General features: G+C 50.9%; 1 long non-coding RNA gene across 1 annotated transcript; it reads right to left on the bottom strand.

Annotated features, from left to right (window-relative positions):
* Positions 1-5,366: 5,366 nt before the first annotated feature.
* On the bottom strand, positions 5,367-13,021 carry LOC138839179 (uncharacterized). Its single transcript, XR_011375899.1, has 3 exons — positions 12,936-13,021; positions 5,756-5,868; positions 5,367-5,509 (listed from the first exon to the last, which is right to left on the bottom strand). It is a non-coding gene; the product is annotated as an uncharacterized lncRNA (long non-coding RNA).
* Between the last annotated feature and the right edge of the window lie 7,546 nt (positions 13,022-20,567).

The following is a 20,567-nucleotide window of genomic DNA, read 5'->3' as shown; positions in this document are numbered from 1 at the left end:
CAACTTCCCATCAGCACGTTCAGGTCACTTGCACAAACAGATGTGCGTCAGATCTTGTTCTGGGAAGGGGCAGGAAGGTGTTCAGGAGGAGTGGCCGCAAAAGCCCTGCCTTGGCTCACTCCAAATGGAGGACATCCTTTACTTTAAAATAAGCGTTCTCTCACAGATGACATTTGGTAGGATGTAACTTTAAATAATCAATAGCTCCTGGGCTTTATGATATATAACTCTTTCTTTTAAAAACCAATCTTTAAATAACGACTGATATCTAGAAGCCACCACGATTTTTATCTGGGAGGCAAGATTTTAGGAACGATAAAGGCACTAAACACAAAGCTAGGTGGCCAAGCCAAACTTGAGCAGGTTCCATAGCCTTAGAAATTAAACCATGCTGACTTCATTGCTAGAGTAGGATTACCTAACACATGCTCACTAAATCAGATAGTAAAAAAAAATTTTTTAAGGAAATAGCGAAGATTCATCAGCCATTTAGAACAATTACTGTAAGTTCAAATGCACAAGAGATGAGATTTCTTCCATTTCAAAACTTTTCAGACATAAAGTAGAAGGTGATTGGGCCTAACAAGCACGGGTGTCTGTCTGGAACAGCCAACACCGTCACTGAGACTGAGCGTCAGAGAATCATAAGTAGCAGGGACCTCCAAAGTCATCCGAATACATTTCGGGAACTGTTAACATTTAAAGCTAATTAATAGCAGTGCTAAAGGGCTGAGCGGCGATTGTTTTCAAACCCTCCCTGGAGGCAGGAATGCACGGCTTCCCACCTGCTTTTTCCTCCGTGTTTGTCAGACAGCGCCGGTCGCCACTCTGTTTTACAAGCTGCAGCAGACACGGGGGCATTTCTTTATTCCTGGGCTGTGTTCTTTCAGGCACTGCGTGTTCGTCGTCTGACGGCAGAAGTCCGAGCTCATTTCTTTCCCCTGGTGCAGGCAGGCAGGGTGGCGGTGCTGCAGACCGCCGGCCCGGGCCTGTCTTCACCTCTCCCTCTCAGCCTGCAGCCCAGATTGCAGCTCTGTGTGAAACACATGTGCATTTTCAAATTACCAGTGCTGAGATGGGGAAGTTTCCATCCACAGGTCCTTTGGTGATTCTTGGCAGTGTTAAAATGTGATACACAAAAATATTCTATATGGTGGCAAGGGAAAACAAAAATCTCCCTTTTTTCACTTAAAAAGGAAGCACTGGTGTTGGTTCACAGCATTCTTTATAACTGGGAAGCCTTAATGTGAAATCAACAGAGACGTATTCCAGAATTTTCGTACCAAGTCAGGGGCTTGAGCGAGGCCTGGACTCCCGTGACCTCAGGTTAGCCTGAGCCTCCAAGGTCCAGCTGGGCACCCGGCCGGGGGAGGGCACCGCCCTCCTCCCTCCACTCCCAGCCTTATCTGTAACGAGCGGCGGGATTTATCACGGCTACTCACGTCCACCTCATCCGTAATGTTAGTGGGCAGAGTCATCGTCCGCACTCGTACAGAGAAGAAATATGAACAATTAAGACTATTCCATATGAGAAATTTATTATAAAAGACTGCTAAAGAACTGTGAAGTCACTTTGGGACCATGAAAAATGTGTTTGTATCCTTGATTTTTAAAAATTGAACTTATTGATGCTTTTTAAAAATGCAGCTATACTGAAGGTAAAATAAAATCAAGCTGTGTGACCATTGTGCTCTCTGTATTTTCTGTTAGGAGATTTGTTTTCAAGACTTAATTTTTCTGTGTATTAGGCAGGTGGCACACCCCGTACCCCATAAAGATGATACGCATGTTCAAAGAGCATGCACTGTAAAGCAGTGGTGATTTCTTAACTGTTTTGTGTAAAATGTTAGAGAACCCACGCTGCCATCACTGGTGTTGCTGGCCTGATTTATAAGTCTGTCTGTTTCTCTGGGAGTGTGGGTCTTGTCATTCAGGTAGGTTGCTCAGAGTTCACTGGGTACGGGGATAATCTCGAGAGAAGATCAGGAAGGTGGAGACACTAGAGGTGTCGGAGGGACTGTTCTGTCCCTGGTGAGTGGAGAACTTGGTCGTCTCGTGAAATGGGAAATGAAGGCCCTGATTATCAGTATGAACTGCTCACTGTGTACGACTCCATCATGGAGATGAATGTTTGATTGCAGTAGTGCCCAATGTGATTATTGGTGATTATCTGTCTCCCACTCACGCCTTCTAAGCTGGTGTGACACACATGTTTTAAAATTCTAGAATGAACTGTAACTAGAATTTTCTCAGAGAACTGAGTCATCTCCGCCATTCTCTGTCCCTGGTATTTTTAGCTCTCACGGATTCCATCTGTCCGTGTTCCTCCTAGATTGACTGAAAGGACACCAGAATTTTAATACCGATGGTTTCCTTACAAATAGAAATAACAACACCTAGATGACAAAAAAGTCACCACACTTTTTTTGAGAACTGGCAGGTGATCTGACTATGCTTAAGATACAATGTGTTTCTGTTTTACTTGGCTCTCCCTATTCATTGTGTCAAGGACAATTTAAGAACAACCTTCACACATCCCAGGAGAAAAGGGTCACATGTGCATGCCCGCGCACACACACACACTCTGACTGAAGACAGGCAGGCCTGCAGCACATGTGCATGCACACACACACACTCTGAAGACAGGAGGCCTGCAGCACATGTGCATGCACGCGCACACACACACACTGAAGACAGGCAGGCCTGCAGCACATGTGCATGCACACGCACACACTGAAGACAGGCAGGCCTGCACCACATGTGCATGCACGCGCACACACTGACTGAAGACAGGCAGGCCTGCAGCACATGTGCATGCACACGCACACACACACACTGAAGACAGGCAGGCCTGCAGCACATGTGCATGCACGCGCACACACACACTGACTGAAGACAGGCAGTCCTGCACCACATGTGCATGCACGCGCACACACACACTCTGAAGACAGGCAGGCCTGCAGCACATGTGCATGCACGCGCACACACACACTCTGAAGACAGGCAGGCCTGCAGCACATGTGCATGCACGCGCACACACTGAAGACAGGCAGGCCTGCACCACATGTGCATGCACGCACACATACACACTGAAGACAGGCAGGCCTGCAGCACATGTGCATGCACGCGCACACACACACTCTGACTGAAGACAGGCAGGCCTGCAGCACATGTGCATGTATGTGCACACACACTGAAGACAGGCAGGCCTGCAGCACATGTGCACGCACACACACTGACTGAAGACAGGCAGGCCTGCAGCACACATGCATGCACGCGCACACACTCTGAAGACAGGCAGGCCTGCAGCACATGTGCATGCACGCGCGCACACACACTGAAGACAGGCAGGCCTGCAGCACACATGCATGTACGCGCACACACTCTGAAGACAGGCAGGCCTGCAGCACATGTGCATGCACGCGCACACACACACTCTGACTGAAGACAGGCAGGCCTGCACCACATGATCTTCAACCCCAGTGGCCACAGTTGTTGAATACACGATGAAAAGGTAGCCCTCCCCAGGACTTCCCACATGCACCCAGATGATTTTAAGACATTAGATTTTGGAGAGAAATGCACCTCTTCCCCGGCTGGTGGTGGTGTTTTCCTCAAGATGGTTCGTAGCAGGCATCAAGTCCTGCCTGGGACACAGAGGCGTGATGGGCTGGGCCTTTCCCGCTGCAGCCTTCCAAGCCCTGTCACCGGCACTGTGGACGTGGGGCTTAAGCCCCACTCTGCGCTCATAATGCAGGAGATAGCGTTAACAATTCTGTTGTTGTCAGTCTGCAGTTACTTATTCTGAATAATAAATTGAACCAAGAAGCTACTGGGTCTTCATTACTTACTGAGAAAAGAACTGTGGAACCGGCATTGATTTCCATTAGGAGATATAGGCAATTTGAACCTTGTCGATAAATATTTATAAACACTTTTTCCTTAGCAAAACTTCAAACCTGTTTTCCAGCATGCTTTGTAGGGTTTGAAAGTAGAATGTAGCGTATAGAATCTCCTAGCTCACTCACGTTTTATCCCTTACCCACCTAAAGCCTCTGTATTTATTCTGTTTGCTCTAGCATCTCTTACCAAGAATTTTTTTTTCACCTAGAGGTGGCCTCAACTGTTTGCTGAAGAATGTAGGAGACGAGTTGAAATTACAGAATGTCTGGTTAATTCCAAGATGGTTCCTGGGGTGGGGCTCTGACCTAGACCATCTATTTCTTCACTGGCCTGAATTAGATTCTCTGTTTTAGAAACACACTAGAACTGGACTTGGCATTTCCCAAAAAATGAGTTCAAGACTTGGCCACAACCCTGCAAAGGGGCATCCAGCTGACTGGCAGTGACAGACCCAAACCAGCGCTCGAAGGTGCAAAGCAAGTCAGGGTGCACATACTTTCTTACCGTGTGTGTGTGTGCGTGCGTACTCAAAGGGGGCCACAACACAGCCAACTGGGCTGCCTGCCATTGTGATCAGTGCCCACTGCTTCCGGATTGATCGAATCATGAAGACCGACAGAGAAGGATTGGCGCAGGTCAGGGCTCAATCTGCTGGTAGTGTATTGTTGATGGGGTGCAGGCTTGATTGGCTTTGAACGTTAGACGAACAGTTGTGAACTATGTACAAATTGTAAATGCATTGAAATAGTATTTGTAAGCACAGGAAAAATGGACTGCCACACCCAAATGTCCGGTCTTCAGAAACAAGCTACGGAGAGAGCACATCTAAGAGCTTGAAGAAGGGCACTGTGGTAAAAATGGCATTCTGAAAATCTCATTTTAAAACTTGTCAACTCCTAGTCCTTACTTTGCGGTATTACAGTGTGAACTAACTCGACTGTTTTCCGTCTTCAATCAGTCTACCCTGTGGACCGGGAAGGAGGGCCTTCCCTCCAGAGAAGGCTTCACAGACAGGCCGCTGTCCGTGTGCCTCAACCTCAAGGTAAACTTTTAAACAGAAAATAGTGTTGAGCTTTCGTTTCAGGCATCCTCCCTGAGAGGAGAAGGTGCTTTGTTGACAGGGAATGTGCCGGCACGTGGCCACCCAGGCGGGACCCCGGTCAGCAGCTGCTTGCTTACTCAGCAGAACGCAGTGTCAGCGGTGGAGGTCGGCCTCCGCCAGCCGGGCTGGGACCCTGGGCACAGACCGCCGCGTGGGGGCAGGGAATGCTAGCACGGACGTGGCAGCAAGGGCCCAGCCCCGGCCCAGGGGGCAGAGGGCCTCGCGCACTGCTGCTCTTCTGAGCGCGACCAGTGTTGTCTGTCCACACCCCTGGTTTAAGCGGGAGTCGAACACAAAGCCGTCTCACCTTTCCACATCTTCAATGTATTTTCCACAAGTAAAAATACATGGCAACAGACAGGTTCTCAGGCAGCACAGGTGCCCGAAGCAGGAGCTGCTGGTGGAGTTGGCCTTTGTTTCTGGACCTTCTGTGGCCCGTGTGGAGGTGGGGGCTGACTTCCAAGCCAAGGGTTCACCGGAGGGGAGGAATGCAGGAGAAGGCCTCTTCCACCCAGAGAGAAAGCTGTGAGGCACGCCGAGGCCTCTGCCCACCCATGACCGCAACGTGAAGCCACCAGAATCCTGCCACAACCTCCACCAGAAGTGCTCCCTGGGACGGCTTGCGGGGGAGATGGCTCAGGGAAGCGCAGGCCCCAGGCCCCTCTCCACACACCCCACGGGCCACAGGCTAGCCCCCTCCAGCATACCCCGCCGGCATGGGCTCTGCCACTTGGTTTTAGTGCCTGTTACCTTACTGATTTCTTTGAAGTTTCCACATGTGCACACAGTCCGCCATGGTCTCTTCCACAGATGCTCTTCTGCGCCTTGTTCCTTGAGCAGCAGAGTCACCACCTGTAAGCACACTGGGAGGTGGCCACGGAGGATGAACACAGGCAAGAACTGCCCCCCCCCCCCCCGTCACCACTGCCACCACCGCTGTGCACCGTGCAAGGGTCAGCTGACAGCCTCTCCTGGTCAGTGCGCCTGCTGAGTCAGCACTGACACCAGGACACAGCGGCCGTCCCGGGCAGAGCTCAGAGAAACAGGCTCCGATAGGACAGCTCTGTACAGGACGTGAGTCGTGTGAAATCCTCACGGCCGCTCCCGGTCATCCAGGTGATGACGGGCAGGTGACAGTCACGCGGCCTTGCTGGGCCTGTGCGGGGTTTCTGAGCTGACAGGTGTCACTGCCCCGCGCCCCCTGGGCCAGGAGAGCCTGGTTCTCTCCCTGTCACTCAGCCTGCTCCAAGGCTCCTCCTAGAAGGAGCAGTTGGCCTGAACAGTGACACAGGGCTGTGAGCCGGGAACGGCGCTCCAGCAGCCCTATGCGAGCACAGAGGTGCGGCCAGGAGGCGGGGTCCCCCAGCAGTCTGGGCCCAGGGAGTCCAGGCCCAGGGAGAGCGGCAGGCGTGCGTGGAGTGGAAGAGCCACAGGGTTCCGTGGGAAAGGGCTCCACATGAGCAGATGAAAGCAGGCACTGACGAGGGCCACGAGGCGGCAGCTGCTAGCTCCTGCCCTCCCCTGCGTCTGCACCGCACATTTCAGGGCCCGCAGCGCAGGGACACCACGTGGCCCAGGCCCTGGCACTGACCGCTGGCTCCTACCAGGAGCCTGGCCGTGCGGAGACGGCATTAGAAGCCGGCCCTGGGTGTGCTGTGGTCACCTTATTCAGCCGGCGCTGGGTGTGCCTAGGAGGGGGTCCTTGGCCGCTGCTGTCTGTGGCTGTGGCGCCATGGGCCACTCTGGTGTGCAGTAGGCACTGTCCCCCGCTGTGATACCTGCAGACACTGTCTCTGAGCCAAGGCTGGATGGACCAGGAAGATAGCCAGTCCCCCAGGAGCGCCGGCATCTTCCCACTCCCTTCTCGGTGGCAACTCGGGGTATGTGGACGGGCTGTCTGGGTCACGTCCCGGTGTTCGTTTTAATGACTTGAACAACTGCTGATGGAGGTGAGGATAACTTGAGAAGAAAAGGGCATTACTGGCAAAGGCACCAGAAGCCTTGCAAATCTGGGAGGATAAATTGAAATTTTACAGGACTAATGAGTTTTTTGAAAACTGTTAGCCAGGCTTGTCCAAACCATTCTCTCCCTACTTAAGATTTTCTAAATTAGAAACTCAGAAATCTCAGCGGCTGTTTTGGCCCTGGAATGGATAAACAGCTCCTGGTAGACGGTGTGCGTCCATTTTAAACTGACCTGGAGTCTTGCTTCGCCTGTGACCTTGCCTGGTGAGCCCGCTCAGAGTCCTGCTTCCTGGGCTGGGAGCTCGGTGCCTGGCAGAACCGTGATTGCAATTCAGCATCAAAAAGAACGGAGCTCAAGCTTCTCCGTGTGGATTGTGCGTGTGACATTACCCAGGGCCCCTTTCAGACACTTCAGAGTTAAACTTTGAAGTCAGTGTGCTCCATTCTCCAGTCACTTTGCTCAGCGCGCAGCCCGGTGGTCCCCGGCGCCGTGGACCTCTTGGCTCACACCTTAACACCAAGTTAGAACTCACAGGTGTCCCAGAAAACTGTGGAGCTGGGCTGGAACGCGGAGCAGGCCGCAGTGAATCTGCATCCTCTCTGCACTTTGAGCTGCACAAGTCACCTGGCGCCTTCGCTACAGCCAGCAGCCATGCCCTCTGGCACTCTGATCTAAATATTATTCTCCTTGGTGTGCTTCGTCCATTGCAGGGGAGTCTACAGTCATCAGTCCAAGACTGTTTTCTCTGCACTACCTACTCTCATGAGGCAGCGTGATGGTACTGATGTGAGGAATATGCTAACTACTTTTAAATGTCATTTCTTCCTAAGTGCACCGTGTGATTATCTTCGGGGAAAAGTGTTGTGATGTCATCTCTGTCAGCCACATGACACAGAACATTCTTTTAGCTCTTCTGAGACATGACTGTGTTGCCAGGCTGGCCTTCAGGTTTTGGGCTCAGGTGACCTGCCTCGGCCAGGGCCACAGGCACGCACCCTTCCCCTGGCTTACTGCCTAGGAACATGCCATACAGACAAGCAAAGCAGCCCAGGCGGCTCACAGGTTAGACTGACAATAATTTGAGAAATAGGTATCAATTCTAAGGTGTGGACTTAATCCAGGGCCTGTCACTTCCTAGGCCAGACATTTGTCACCTGCACGGGTGTCACCTGCACATCTGTCACCTGCACGTCTGTCACCTGCACGGGTGTCACCTGCACGGGTGTCACCCCGGCACGTCTGTCACCTGCACGGGTGTCACCTGCACATCTGTCACCTGCACGTCTGTCACCTGCATGTCTGTCACCTGCACGGGTGTCACCTGTACATGTCACCTGCATGGGTGTCACCTGCACGGGTGTCACCCTGGCACGTCTGTCACCTGCACGGGTGTCACCTGCACGTCTGTCACCTGCACGGGTGTCACCTGCATGGGTGTCACCTGCACATCTGTCACCTGTACATCTGTCACCTGCATGGGTGTCACCTGCACGGGTGTCACCTGCACGTCTGTCACCTGCACGTCTGTCACCTGCACGGGTGTCACCTGCACGGGTGTCACCCTGGCCGTCTGTCACCCTGGCACGTCTGTCACCTGCACGTCTGTCACCTGCATGTCTGTCACCTGCACGGGTGTCACCTGCACGTCTGTCACCTGCACGTCTGTCACCTGCACGGGTGTCACCCTGGCCGTCTGTCACCCTGGCACGTCTGTCACCTGCATGTCTGTCACCTGCATGGGTGTCACCTGCACGTCTGTCACCTGCACGTCTGTCACCTGCACGGGTGTCACCTGCATGGGTGTCACCTGCACGGGTGTCACCCTGGCCGTCTGTCACCTGCACGTCTGTCACCTGCACGTCTGTCACCTGCATGTCTGTCACCTGCACGGGTGTCACCTGCACGTCTGTCACCTGCACGGGTGTCACCTGCACGTCTGTCACCTGCATGTCTGTCATCTGCACGGGTGTCACCCTGGCCATCTGTCACCCTGGCCGTCTGTCACCCTGGCCGTCTGTCACCCTGGCACGTCTGTCACCTGCACGGGTGTCACCTGCACGTCTGTCACCTGCACGTCTGTCACCTGCATGGGGCACCTGCCCTGGCACGTCTGTATCCTGGTTTTAAGCATGGCCTCACCAGCTGTGTGGCAGCAGCGCCTCAGACTCAGCCCCTGCCCCTGCCTCCCAGGTAGCTGAGATTACAGCTTTTTTGTTTTGGATGTGTTGCTCGCATCAAAATAACATATTTTTTAATACTGGAATCTCTCAGAATGCCATCTGAATTTTTTCAATTTGCCCGCTGTCCTCAGCAGAGGCAGCTGTACAAATGTCTACTGTACTGTTTAAGATGCATTTGCTATTATTGTTTGAGATATGATCTCACTAGCATTGCAGGCTGGGCTCAAACATCAAGGGCCAGTATTGCAGGTATGCAACACTATACCTGGCCTTACTTTTGAACTCTGTGAATTCTGTGATAGTCAGGTTAAAAGAAGGTAAAGGGTTTCTAAAGGCACAGTCGTCTTCAAAGGGGGAGGCATGACCGTTTGCAATCATTTAATCAGTTTATTGGCTTTAGAAGGAACTACACAGATGATGCCCTACTACTTGGCATTCTGCACAGATGAGAGCTGGTTTGTATCCGCGCTGGTACAGAAGCTGCTGCCACAGGAAGGGGTCAGATTGGGAGAGTAGGAAAAACCTTGCTCTCTGGTTGGATCTTTTACCTCTCCTCTGTTTTACCCTCTTTTGATCAGTGTATATTAGTTGCTCGAAGCAGTGATTTCCATACATTGCATATAATATACTTTGATCAAATTCACTGTCACGGTTGTCACTTTCCCTCCTTCTTTTTTCTTTCCTTTTCTTCTTTTGTTTTGAGTTATAAGCTTTCTTAGTGAGGATTAAAAGCTAAGTATAGAAAATCTAAAGTCAGGCTGGGAAGGTGGCTCAGTGGTAGAGCACTTGCCTTGCATGCCTGAGGCCCTGGGTTCAATTCCTCAGCACCACATAAGCAAAAAGAAAAAAAGCCAGAAGTGGCACTGTGGCTCAAGTGGTAGAGCACTAGCCTTGAGCTGAAGAGCTGAGGGACAGCGCCCAGGCCCAGAGTTCAGGCCCCACGACCGGACCCCCCCCCCCAAAAAAAAAAGAAAAAAGAAAATCTAAAGTCAGGCTTCCAGGTGACTGCCATGTCCTGGCTATACAGTCTTAGGCCCACTTACCCTGCATGCCTCAGTTTCCTCCTCTGTAAAGTGGGTGTCTGCCCAGGGCCCTGTGAGGAGCGCACAGTGTCCCGGGTAGGAACCAGACAGGAGCGTGCTCTGTGCCCAGTGTTCTCTGTGCTGCCCTTCACTGTTAGGTGATTATCTCTACTGTGTGCCATGTCTCTTAACATTTTATGTTTAGGGTTGGGTTTCCAGAGGAAGATTGATATCGCTTTATATGAAAACTATGTATACATTAATTAATTTTTTTGCAGTTCCCGAGATAATGAGCTTTATAAGGTATGAAAATGCTTAATTCTCATTTGAATTTACATATATCAGAATAAACTTAATGAGGCTTTCCATTATGGAGCTATTCAGAGGATGTGTGCACTACGGGCGCCACCCGAGGGGTCTGATGGTGAAGCATCAGAGCCGCTGTCTACCAAAGTGACGAAACACAGCAAGTTACAAGATAAAACACAGAGTAGTGAGCAGGAGGGATTTCCTTTTCCCAAATGAACCCTGGAACTTCTGGTCTTCCTAGACTGGTGGGAGGGAAGACCACAAAACGGGCAGCCAAGGAATCGTAAGTGTGCCACTGGGCAGGGGACGTGAAATGGACCAGCCACACGCCGCACGCCGTGTGCACGTCCCGCGCTAGCAACGCCCAGCGCCCTCGCTGCACAGGGAGTGGGGTTTCCCGGGCAGCGTCTGAGTCCAGGATGAAAGCCACTGCTGGGCTGTACACAAAACCAGACCTTCAGGAAAACACGGGTGAGATTAGTTGTAGAAGAGTACAAGTGGGTGGTGCTTTTGTAAATGTTTGCACCGTCAGGATATTTAGGTGCCCTGGACATAAAAGTAACTTTTTCAAACTAAATTCTGAAGGCAATCGACTATGGTTTTCAAGTGAATAAGGGTGAACCTTCCAGAGCCCACTGCTGGAAAACTAAATCACACAGGAGGAGGGGAGCAGAGTTCCACGCAGTGGCCTTGGATCTGGAAGTAGAAACACCACCAACTTGTAGTGCCAACCATGCTGCAGGGCACCAAGGTGGACAGGGGTGGGCCAGGGAGCCCTGCAGGCCCCAAGCCGGGCAGGGCTGGGCCAGGGAGCCCTGCAGGCCCCAAACCGGGCAGGGGTGGACCGCAGAGGGCTGCTTAGCTAAGGACTTTAGAAACATCTGGCAAATTGACTTGCGCATATGTTAGAAATCTCCAGTTCAAGCCCAGTGTGTGTCACAGGCCTATGTAACCATCTCCACATGAAGCAGAGGCAGGGGATCAAGGTCTGAGTTCAGCTTGGGCAAAAGCTTAAGACCCTAGTCAAAAACTAAAATCCAAAGGACTGGGATGTGGCTCAAGTGGCAGAGCACCTGCCTAAAAAGCACAAGGCCCTGAGTATAAATTTGGTTTTTTTTTTAAGTACCATGGAAAACAAGAAAGGAAGTAACATAAACTAAAGCCAAAAAATAATAAATCCCCAGTTTGCACTTTCCAACCTTCTTGGAGGCATCAGGTCCCTGGTTGCTGAGAAGTTAACAGGAATAAATGGAGTTCCCGGGTGACAGCGGCCCTCTGCCAGGGCTGTCTGGGAGAAGCCTTTTGTTGCTCAGGCAACAGCCAGACAAGTGGGTCCCCATCCTTGGTCAGGACAACACGCGTACCATCCCAGCTGAAAGGCACCTGCTTCCTCCCAGCTAACACTGGGGATGTCCAGCTCAGTCCCAGCACTGACACCTCCAGGGCTGACTCTGACCCGGGGCCGGCGTCAGCGTCCTGTGAGAGCTCCAGGGTCGTCTCTGAGCCCTGAGGCCCCTGTATGTTATGTAACAGCAGATTATGTGTGGGGTCTGTGGAAACCACGCAGGTAAAACGGAAAGCGGCCAGGGTTATCGAGTCAGTGGCGGCAGTTTGGCTCAGGTGAGGGTTATCGAGTCAGTGGCGGCAGTTTGGCTCAGGTGGCTACTTCCTGAATCCATCCGTGCAGACTGTTATAAATTCAGAGCATTCTGCATGTTCGGGGGGGGGGGGGGGGGGCGGGCAGGCTCTGCCCCCTGCTGTCTGTTACCTGCTGGTGTACAGAAGGAAGACACTGGCGGTGGTGGGCACTGCCATTTCCTCTGGCCAGGGCACAGGCGTGTGGCAGGCTGCCGCAGGCTGCTGGCGTCCGGGCTCGGCTGGGCCGCCCTTCGCCCACGGGGAAGTCAGGACTCTGTCTCCAGCGCTACTGGCAGATCCGCTTCAGTTCTGGAGATGTTTTCCCTCCTCCAGCCATTTGCTGGACGCACATCATGAACTGATGGCACAGTGCAAAAGCCTGCCTCATTCCGCGTGAGAAGTCCTCAGAGCCATCTCTGTGGGAGCCCAACCTGACTCCTGCTTTTGCCTCCAGTGGAGATGCGACTCATTTACCAAAGAGAGGTTTTAAATGATACTAATATTGTTACTTAGTTTCTCTTCCCCCCTACCTCACACCTACACCGCCCCTGTCCGTCATGGGGTCTGAACTCTGGGCCTGGGCACTGTCCCTCAGCTCTTCAGCTCAAGGCTAGCATAGCACTCTACCACTTGAGCCACAGCGCCATTTCCAGTTTTCTGATAGTTAATTGGAGATAAGAGTCTCATAGACTTTCCTGCCCAGGCTGGCTTTGAACCGCGATTCTCAGATCTCAGCCTCCTGAGTAGCTAAGATTACAGGCGTGAGCCACCGGCGTCCGGCTATTTAGTTTCTTAAACCATAAACTGATTCTTACCAGCTAGAAAGCTGCAGACCTGATACTCAAGCCTCTGAACAACACGCAGATGTGTGGCTCCACCCCAGTGTGTATGAAATGCGGGCGTAAGGTCCATTTTCTTCCAAATTTCTGTCACAACACAACAGAAAACAAAACAGCAAAAACTCTGCAGTCACCATAGTGCTGCTAGATTGGCTAAAACTGATATAATAGCAGCATTAAAGTATTGCTCACAATTGTCCTTGCCTAATTCACCTTCTCTGAATAACATTGACAGAAAATTCCTTTCAAATGGCTGATTTTTTATGCTGAATCACTTTGGTTCCTAAGAAAAAGGAATGGAATCTGGCAGCTGGAGGGGGCTGGGAAGTGTTTGGAAAATGGGTTCCCCTATTGCTCTTGCTCCTATTATCAAGAAAAATCTCTGCCCAAGGATGTGTTTCTTGTGAGCTGTGGTAGTTCCATGAATCCTAAGAAAACCAGTTGGACTTGTCAGCCAGGTCCACAATCACACTGACCCGTCTGCCCTGGGGAGGGGCTGCACAACGGCAGGCATGACCCCCCATCTGCAGGGGTGAGCTGGGCGAACAATCAAGGAATTCTGGTGTCAGTATTTCCTTAGCCTGTGGTTTCTCCCCGCCACCCATCTAGAGTAGTGGCCCACATCACAGTCGTAATTTAAGGAGGCAACTCAACAAAGAATGGAGGTGGGACAAAGACTAGCTCAGGTCGGGACACTGCTTGTGACACTGGTGAAGGGGGAGATGCTTTCCTATGGAGAGGATGAAGTAGAAGACACCCCTGAATGACCAAAACCACAAGTTCAGCCAGATGCTCTAAGGGAAACGTTAAGAAAGACTAAGACATAATTCCCGCCTCTCAGGAGAGGTAAGAAGCACGGCCACGAGGCACGAAGTGCATCAACACTGGCTCTTGTCAAAGGGCCTTCCCAAGCCACCTCCATGGCTGTGCGGTTTGGAAAGTCAGGCCGCAAGTGCACGAAGTTAACCACACATGCACTCCACGCCTTCTGTGGGAAGCGCCACTCACGTCTGGCAGCCGTAAGGTTCGCTTGAACCTAGGCGCTTGGGACACCATCCCCAAACCATCAAGAACAACAAAAATGTCACTCACAAACAATAATAATAGCAAGTAGAAGAGAGGGGAGGAAAAGGGAGAGGCAGAAGTCACAGGAACTAGAGGGAGGGAGTTGCACAAGATTGTGAATGAGAGATTCTTTGTTGTGGTTAACTTTGTGCACTTGTGGCTTGACTTTCTTCTAGAGAAGAGAGGGGGGAATGTCCACTCCCACTTCCTGGTCACTGATCTCTACAGAGGACACTGAGCCAGAGGAGACCACTCCCGCTTCCCCATGGGTGTCAGTCAGACTCCAACGTCAAAGCACAGCCTTTACCCGCCATCCGGGAATGTTTCCAGACTGTTCTGGTACCAAGGCAGTGTGATTGCTTCCTGATTCAGAGCGCTCACCTTCTGCATGTTTACTAGCGCTTTCAAAGCATACTTGTTACATGACTTTTCTTCTTGGATCAAGTAACCCCTGTTTAGAAAACATGGCCAGGGTAAGGAGTTCCCCTCAGTTCCTACAACCTGCAGGTACGTCTCATATAACTACAACCTGCGGTTACAGGCGGCATTCGTAATGTCGTGGCTGTATCAGAACACCAGAAAATATCTGCAGATGCACTTTGGATGTTTTCAATACTCTCATCAGGTATTCATAAACATGGGAAACGGCACCTCCACATTTATGAGCAGAATACAATTCCTAAATCCACACGTGGCTGTCCACACCGAATGGGAGCAACATGCCAAGAAGGCTTTCTAGAGCTGGGCCTCCACTTGGTTTCTGCCAAGGCGCTCAGGCATCTCCCTCAACCTGAGCCTCTCTCCACAAATGCTGATGAATTCACTGGTTTGGGTGGGTGCTGTGGCAAAGACACTGTTAGAGCAGCAGCCGTGCTGACAGTCAGAAAGCTGGTACGTGTCCACGGGTCTGAGGAAAGACACCCCGTCTCCCCTTCTCTGGCAGAAAACAGAAGGTCGATATGAGTGCTGCCATTTTGTTTCACTCTGAGTGAAAGGGCTGTCGGGAGACATTAGAGAAAAACAAGAGAAATGTGCCTGGAAGGTGCCCTCCCGCCAACCCCAGGAGGCAGGGGCTCCTCCAGTGCGTGGCTCTTCTCTACCCAGCCGGTCACCAAGAGCTGCCACGCACAGAGACGTGGGGCAGGCCTGCGTCCTGTGGAGCCTCGTCCCGTGGAGGGGGCTGCCAGCGGTGGCGCGGCCCAGGGCCAGCGTGTACACACGGAAACCACCGGGCTGGCACAAGCACCGAGCACTCCGCCTCTGGGAAGCACGCGGTGACTGTGCTCTGGGTGTTGTGCAGTTCCAGTGTTCCTGCCTGGCGTTCCTCATCTGCACGTTCCTCATCTACACATTAGCTTCAAAGCCTTGGCCCAAGGCCCGGACAGTCCCACCTCACTAAGACTTCTACTGAGGTAGAGGATCCCCTAGTCAATCCCCAGTCCTTGCACAGAGTTCGTGGGACACTGGCAGCTGGGCACACTCCCAAACCTGCCCCAAGTAAGCCAATGACCCAAGAAGGGAGCAACTGCTGCACAGCTTCTGGACCAGCCCCCCCCCACCCTCCCCCGTCTCTCGACCTTATCTAGGTCCTCTCCTCTAAGAGACCGCAGAGCTGCCTACCCGACAGAAGACCACGGATGTGTGCAGGGGCAACCTTCCTTCTGCTTCCTGGTCTCCCCAAGATGGTCCAAGTGACCAGCTCTGGGGTTGCTAGACAGAGTCACCGACTCAAAACTCAGCCCAGGCAAGCTGAATGTGATGGTACACGCCTGTGACCCCAGGACTCAGATGGGTCCCGTAGGAGGAGGATATGCTTGATGCAAGCCTGGTACCCACAGCAAGTCCCTGCACTGACCTCAACCAACTTGCCGCACGTCCTATGCAGAGCTCGGTGGCGGGAAGGGCCAGCTGCTGGACTGGGTTTGGACGTCTCCGAGCCCACCCTGCACACGTCTGTAAGATGACCACTGAGCCACAGCCGACGCCTGTGAAAGGAGGTGGGAGTCTGCGGCGACCCACGCCACGTCAGGATGGCCACTCTCGTCTGCCCCGCGGGGCTCACACCAGCCCCGTGTGGACGTGACGGACCCCAGCAGACGCCTCGCTGGCTGCCCCACGGGCGGCGCTCCCTCACAGCCTTGCTGGGGGCCATGGCAGCCCTGCTCCCACCCCACCCACCTGTTCTCTGCCTGACACACACCCTCCTTTCCCCTGTAATCTGCAACTGTGCATCTCACGAATCCTAGAGAACCCCTGTGAGCACAGGGTCCCGTGGTGGTCTGAATGCTTGGCTCATCTCCTAGCACCTAGGAAAGTGGACGTGCTCTCTGGAAGCAGGTCTGAGACGTTGTTTGAGATGTGGAGCAGGCCAGGCCTCCCGGCTGCCATCACTGAGCAAGGGGGGGGGGGGTAGCCACGGCCCAGGTCCACTCTGCTGAAGCAGACCCCACAGGGGTCACAGCTGAGGGCCCTCATGCCGGTCATCTGCAGGGCTACAGAATAAACTTCAATCAACTTCAATCACAGCCCAGCAGGAAACTCACATAAACCCACCCAAACCTTCATGATGCAGACTGTGGACTCGTGGTCGTGGTAGAAACCAGAAGCATCCCTGACCCTCCGTCCTACAGAGGGAGGAGCACAGGCGAAGGCTCCAGGCTGGAAAGACAGGCAGGCATCTGACCTACAAGAAGATGACTGCTTCTCTGACTTTCCTTGGTGATCGGTTTTGTCAGAGAGTGCTGGCTTTCGATAGTCCCACAGTGGAGACTATCTGTACCAAGACACTGCCAGAAGAGCCAATGGGTAGATGGGTAGGTCCATATAGGAGTGGGTGGACAGACAGACGGGTTAAGCCAAATTTCCCTTCTTGTATTAACCAGGATTCTCCAGAGAACTAGAACCAACAATGTGTGCATGCATGCTTGTGTGCATGTGCGTGTGTGCGTGCGTGCATGTGTATGTGAGATCACCCATTATCTGTGGATTCAACTAAACACAGGTCAAAAATGTTATTTTAAATTGTGTGTAACAACATATGTGGACTTTAGTTCTTGAAGTGATTCCCTAAACAACACAGGGCAATGATTATTTACGTTGTGTTTATATTGTACTAGGTAAAGATGGTAAAGAAATATGGGAGGTAAGGAGGCTGTACGAAAAGGGACTTGAACGAGTGCAGATGACTCGGGTATCTGCCCAGAGCTGGGGACTGGCTCCCCAGGGGTATTAAGGGATCCAGGCATGCAGATGAAACAGGGTACATGGTTGCCAGAGCCACCTGCAAGAACGGTTTGCCGGTCTGGCCCTGCCTGTAGAACGCCCCAGATACCTCCTAGGTCCTGCCTCATGAGTGCCAAAAGCACTTATCAATGTGCCACCTTCAAATAACAAGGAGAATAAGAGTCTCTAAATCGCACATGGACAGCCTGTCCTCCTCTGTCCTTAGATGAACCTCTAATTAAGACTTCACGCTAGGCGCTGCATATTATATTATTAGTAACATTACCACAGGATGCACCTTGGGATGGACTGTGCCGTGGGAAGGTAGTTGTGTCACCACACCTGCCACTCAAAACTGTCCGTCGGGAAGGACCCTCCCCTCAATGCCTGTTAGCCTCACATTGTCCCACACTGAAGACTCAAAGGCCATGAAATAAATAATGATAAAATGTTTAAAGTAAAATTAATAAACACATGGGCCTTGGAACGTGCTTATGCAGGCCTTCCTACAATGTGGGTGCATCCCCTTTATACTCTGCCTTGAACTGCAGTAAACCATGCTTCTCTCACTATTCAGGGACATTTAGCTCAATTCTTTGTTCAGGATATAACAGGATGACTATATGATGACCTATCCATAGACCCAAAGATTCAGGCTGACAGATGGTCAGACAGGAAGTACGTACACACAACACCTGGACAATCGGATCACCTCATGCCCCAAGAATCTCCAGAGACAAACTTGAAGATAGAGTTGTTGGGTCTAGTTCAAACTTGATCCAAAATAGTCTATCTATCATAGTCTACACATGGTTTAATAACAGAACTCAGAGCAGTCTTCAAAATTGCCAAGTATTTGGAGTTGAAGATTTAGATCAGTGGAAGAACAATTGCCTGACAAGTGCAAGATCCTGAGCTTCGCCCTCAGCTCTGAAAAGAAACAAATTAATTAATAAATTACAAATGCTTATAAAAGGCCATTAGCTTAGAACTATTCCCTTTATGATCAAAGACAAAGGAAAGTATAATGAAGGAAGAAAAAGAATATTTGTAGTCAAGTTTGGATAGAGAGAAGCATACCTTACAAACCTTAGTGTGGCTGGCATCTAAGAGGGAGCTCAAACTATAAAAGAAACAATTATGCTAATTTCTCACCAAAAGCTACTGGCATTATTGGCACAAACCACATTAGCCTACACAATTCTGGTATCTTCTCAGCGAAGTTCTGTTAAAAAGAAATGAGCTGCCTGTCTCTCTCTTGCTACTAGGTTATTTTGCTTTTCAGAATTATCACTATGAAAAATAAAATATGGCCTCAAGTGCTTCTTCTAATTAATTGCCAAGATTCCTTTTGGAAGTTAGCTACAAATGGTGCCATTGTTCGGTAGGAATATCGTGGCATCTTGTGCTGCAAAAGGGCCAAGGGACATGAGAAGAGACAGAAATGGACACCAAGGCCTTGAAGGCTCTGGCCTGGCCCCGCTGAGCCTACCATGAGCGGCCTCCAGCAGTCAGAGAGCTGCCAGGACCAGGGTCGCTGGGCTGCACCCACACGGCTTGCTGCAGCTCAGTCCCCAGAAAGCAAGGAGTCTAAAGTGATTCAAACATATTGGATGGCAAACTGGACCAGACCAAATGTGTTTAATAATATATGTATGCTTGTGTATATATATATATATATATATATATATATATATATATATATAAATCCTATATACACAGGTACACACATTCCATGTGAATATACATGTAATTAATATATATGGTACATGAGCAGACATACAAATATACACACGTGTGTATATGAATGCTAATGTAAACAATGTGTGTCTACACATATACACACATGTGTACTTATACAGACAGCACACAAGTATTTAATTGTACGGCTCAGCTCAACACAATGGATCGGCGTTCTCACAGGTGGCAGATGCTTGCATTTCACCGCAGCAGTTTATGACTGACTGGACAAGGGATCCTTCCCTACATCTACTGCAGATCTTATGTAGTTCATGATAAATCTCTGTGACCCTTTCTCAAATCCAAAATACAATGGATTTCAGTGTGACGAGATGAAACAAATAGAGGGATTATTCTTTGTGGATTGTAAAAATGTTTGTTGATTCAATACAATTCCAATCAAAATTAGTAAGGTGTTTTTTACAAGTCAGCAAGCAGATTCTAGAATGTCTACGGAAATGCAAAGACTACCAAGACAGTCTTGAAGAAGAACAAAGTTTGATGTAACTTACTGGACATCAAGACATATGATAAAGCTCAGCTGATAAGGAAAGTAAAGAAGCGAACCCTTCATCAGGCAAAAGATCAATGGGGCAGAACAGAAAGTCCAGAACACACATACCACAGACAGGCACTAGACTTAGACCAAAGGCAAGATTGCTAGCCGGGTGCTGGTGGCTCACGCCTGTAATCTTAGCTACTCAGGAGGCTGAGATCTGAGGAACACAGTCCAAAGCCAGCCTGAACAGGAAAGTCTATGACACTCTTATCTCCAGAAATCCAGAAGTAGTGTTGTGGATCAAGTACTAGCCTTCATCTGAAGAGCTGAGGGACGGTGTTCAAGGCTTAGAGTTCAAGTTCCACAACAGACAAAAAAAAAAGAAAAACAAGGCAAGATTGCAAGGAGGTATGGAGAAAAGTCCTTTCAATCAGCCGTGCTGACTGCATGGCGTCCGACTCCTGTGCAGCTCACGCAACAGGAGAGCTCATCCCTGGAGATGGTCACCAGACACAGAGCGACTGTGAGCCAGACAGCGTGCCAGACAGCTGCACCGAGTACCTTCAGGGGTGAAGAGATTTTTCAAACAATATCTGCAAAAATCCTCACAAAAAGGAAACATTTGATCAAAGTTAGGAACTTTCTTAATCAAAAGTAGAGCCAAATAAATGGGTCAGCCAGAGGTGCAGGGGTAATGCTAACACACCTCCCTTCCAGGGAGGTGAACAGACTCTTCCTGACCCTGCTTGCTAAGTACCCATTACACAGGAAGTCTCCGGAGGACTGCCTGGGACCTGGGACATCACACCGTGGTGCCTTCACTGTTTTCCCCAGGTGTAGAACTGAAGATCAACAGCCCCAATGAAGAGACCAAGGAAAATAGTAAAAGGGCAACGCGGTAGGTCCGCCAGGTATAACCAGCAGGTTATACCAGCAGAACAAAGCTGCCTACCCACAGCATACCTGCAAGTACTCAGGAGGTAGGCACAGCACCCTAGATCTCAAAGACACACAGAGACAGGACCTTCCTTCCTGACAACCAGGGGAGGAGTACCCCACATGCAGCAGTGTCAGCAGAAGCA

The sequence above is a fragment of the Dipodomys merriami genome, unplaced genomic scaffold (assembly GCF_024711535.1).
Source record: "Dipodomys merriami isolate MVZ:Mamm:240054 unplaced genomic scaffold, mDipMer1.0.p SCAF_297, whole genome shotgun sequence".
Lineage (NCBI taxonomy): Eukaryota > Metazoa > Chordata > Mammalia > Rodentia > Heteromyidae > Dipodomys > Dipodomys merriami.
This window is presented reverse-complemented; position numbering and strand designations above follow the sequence as displayed.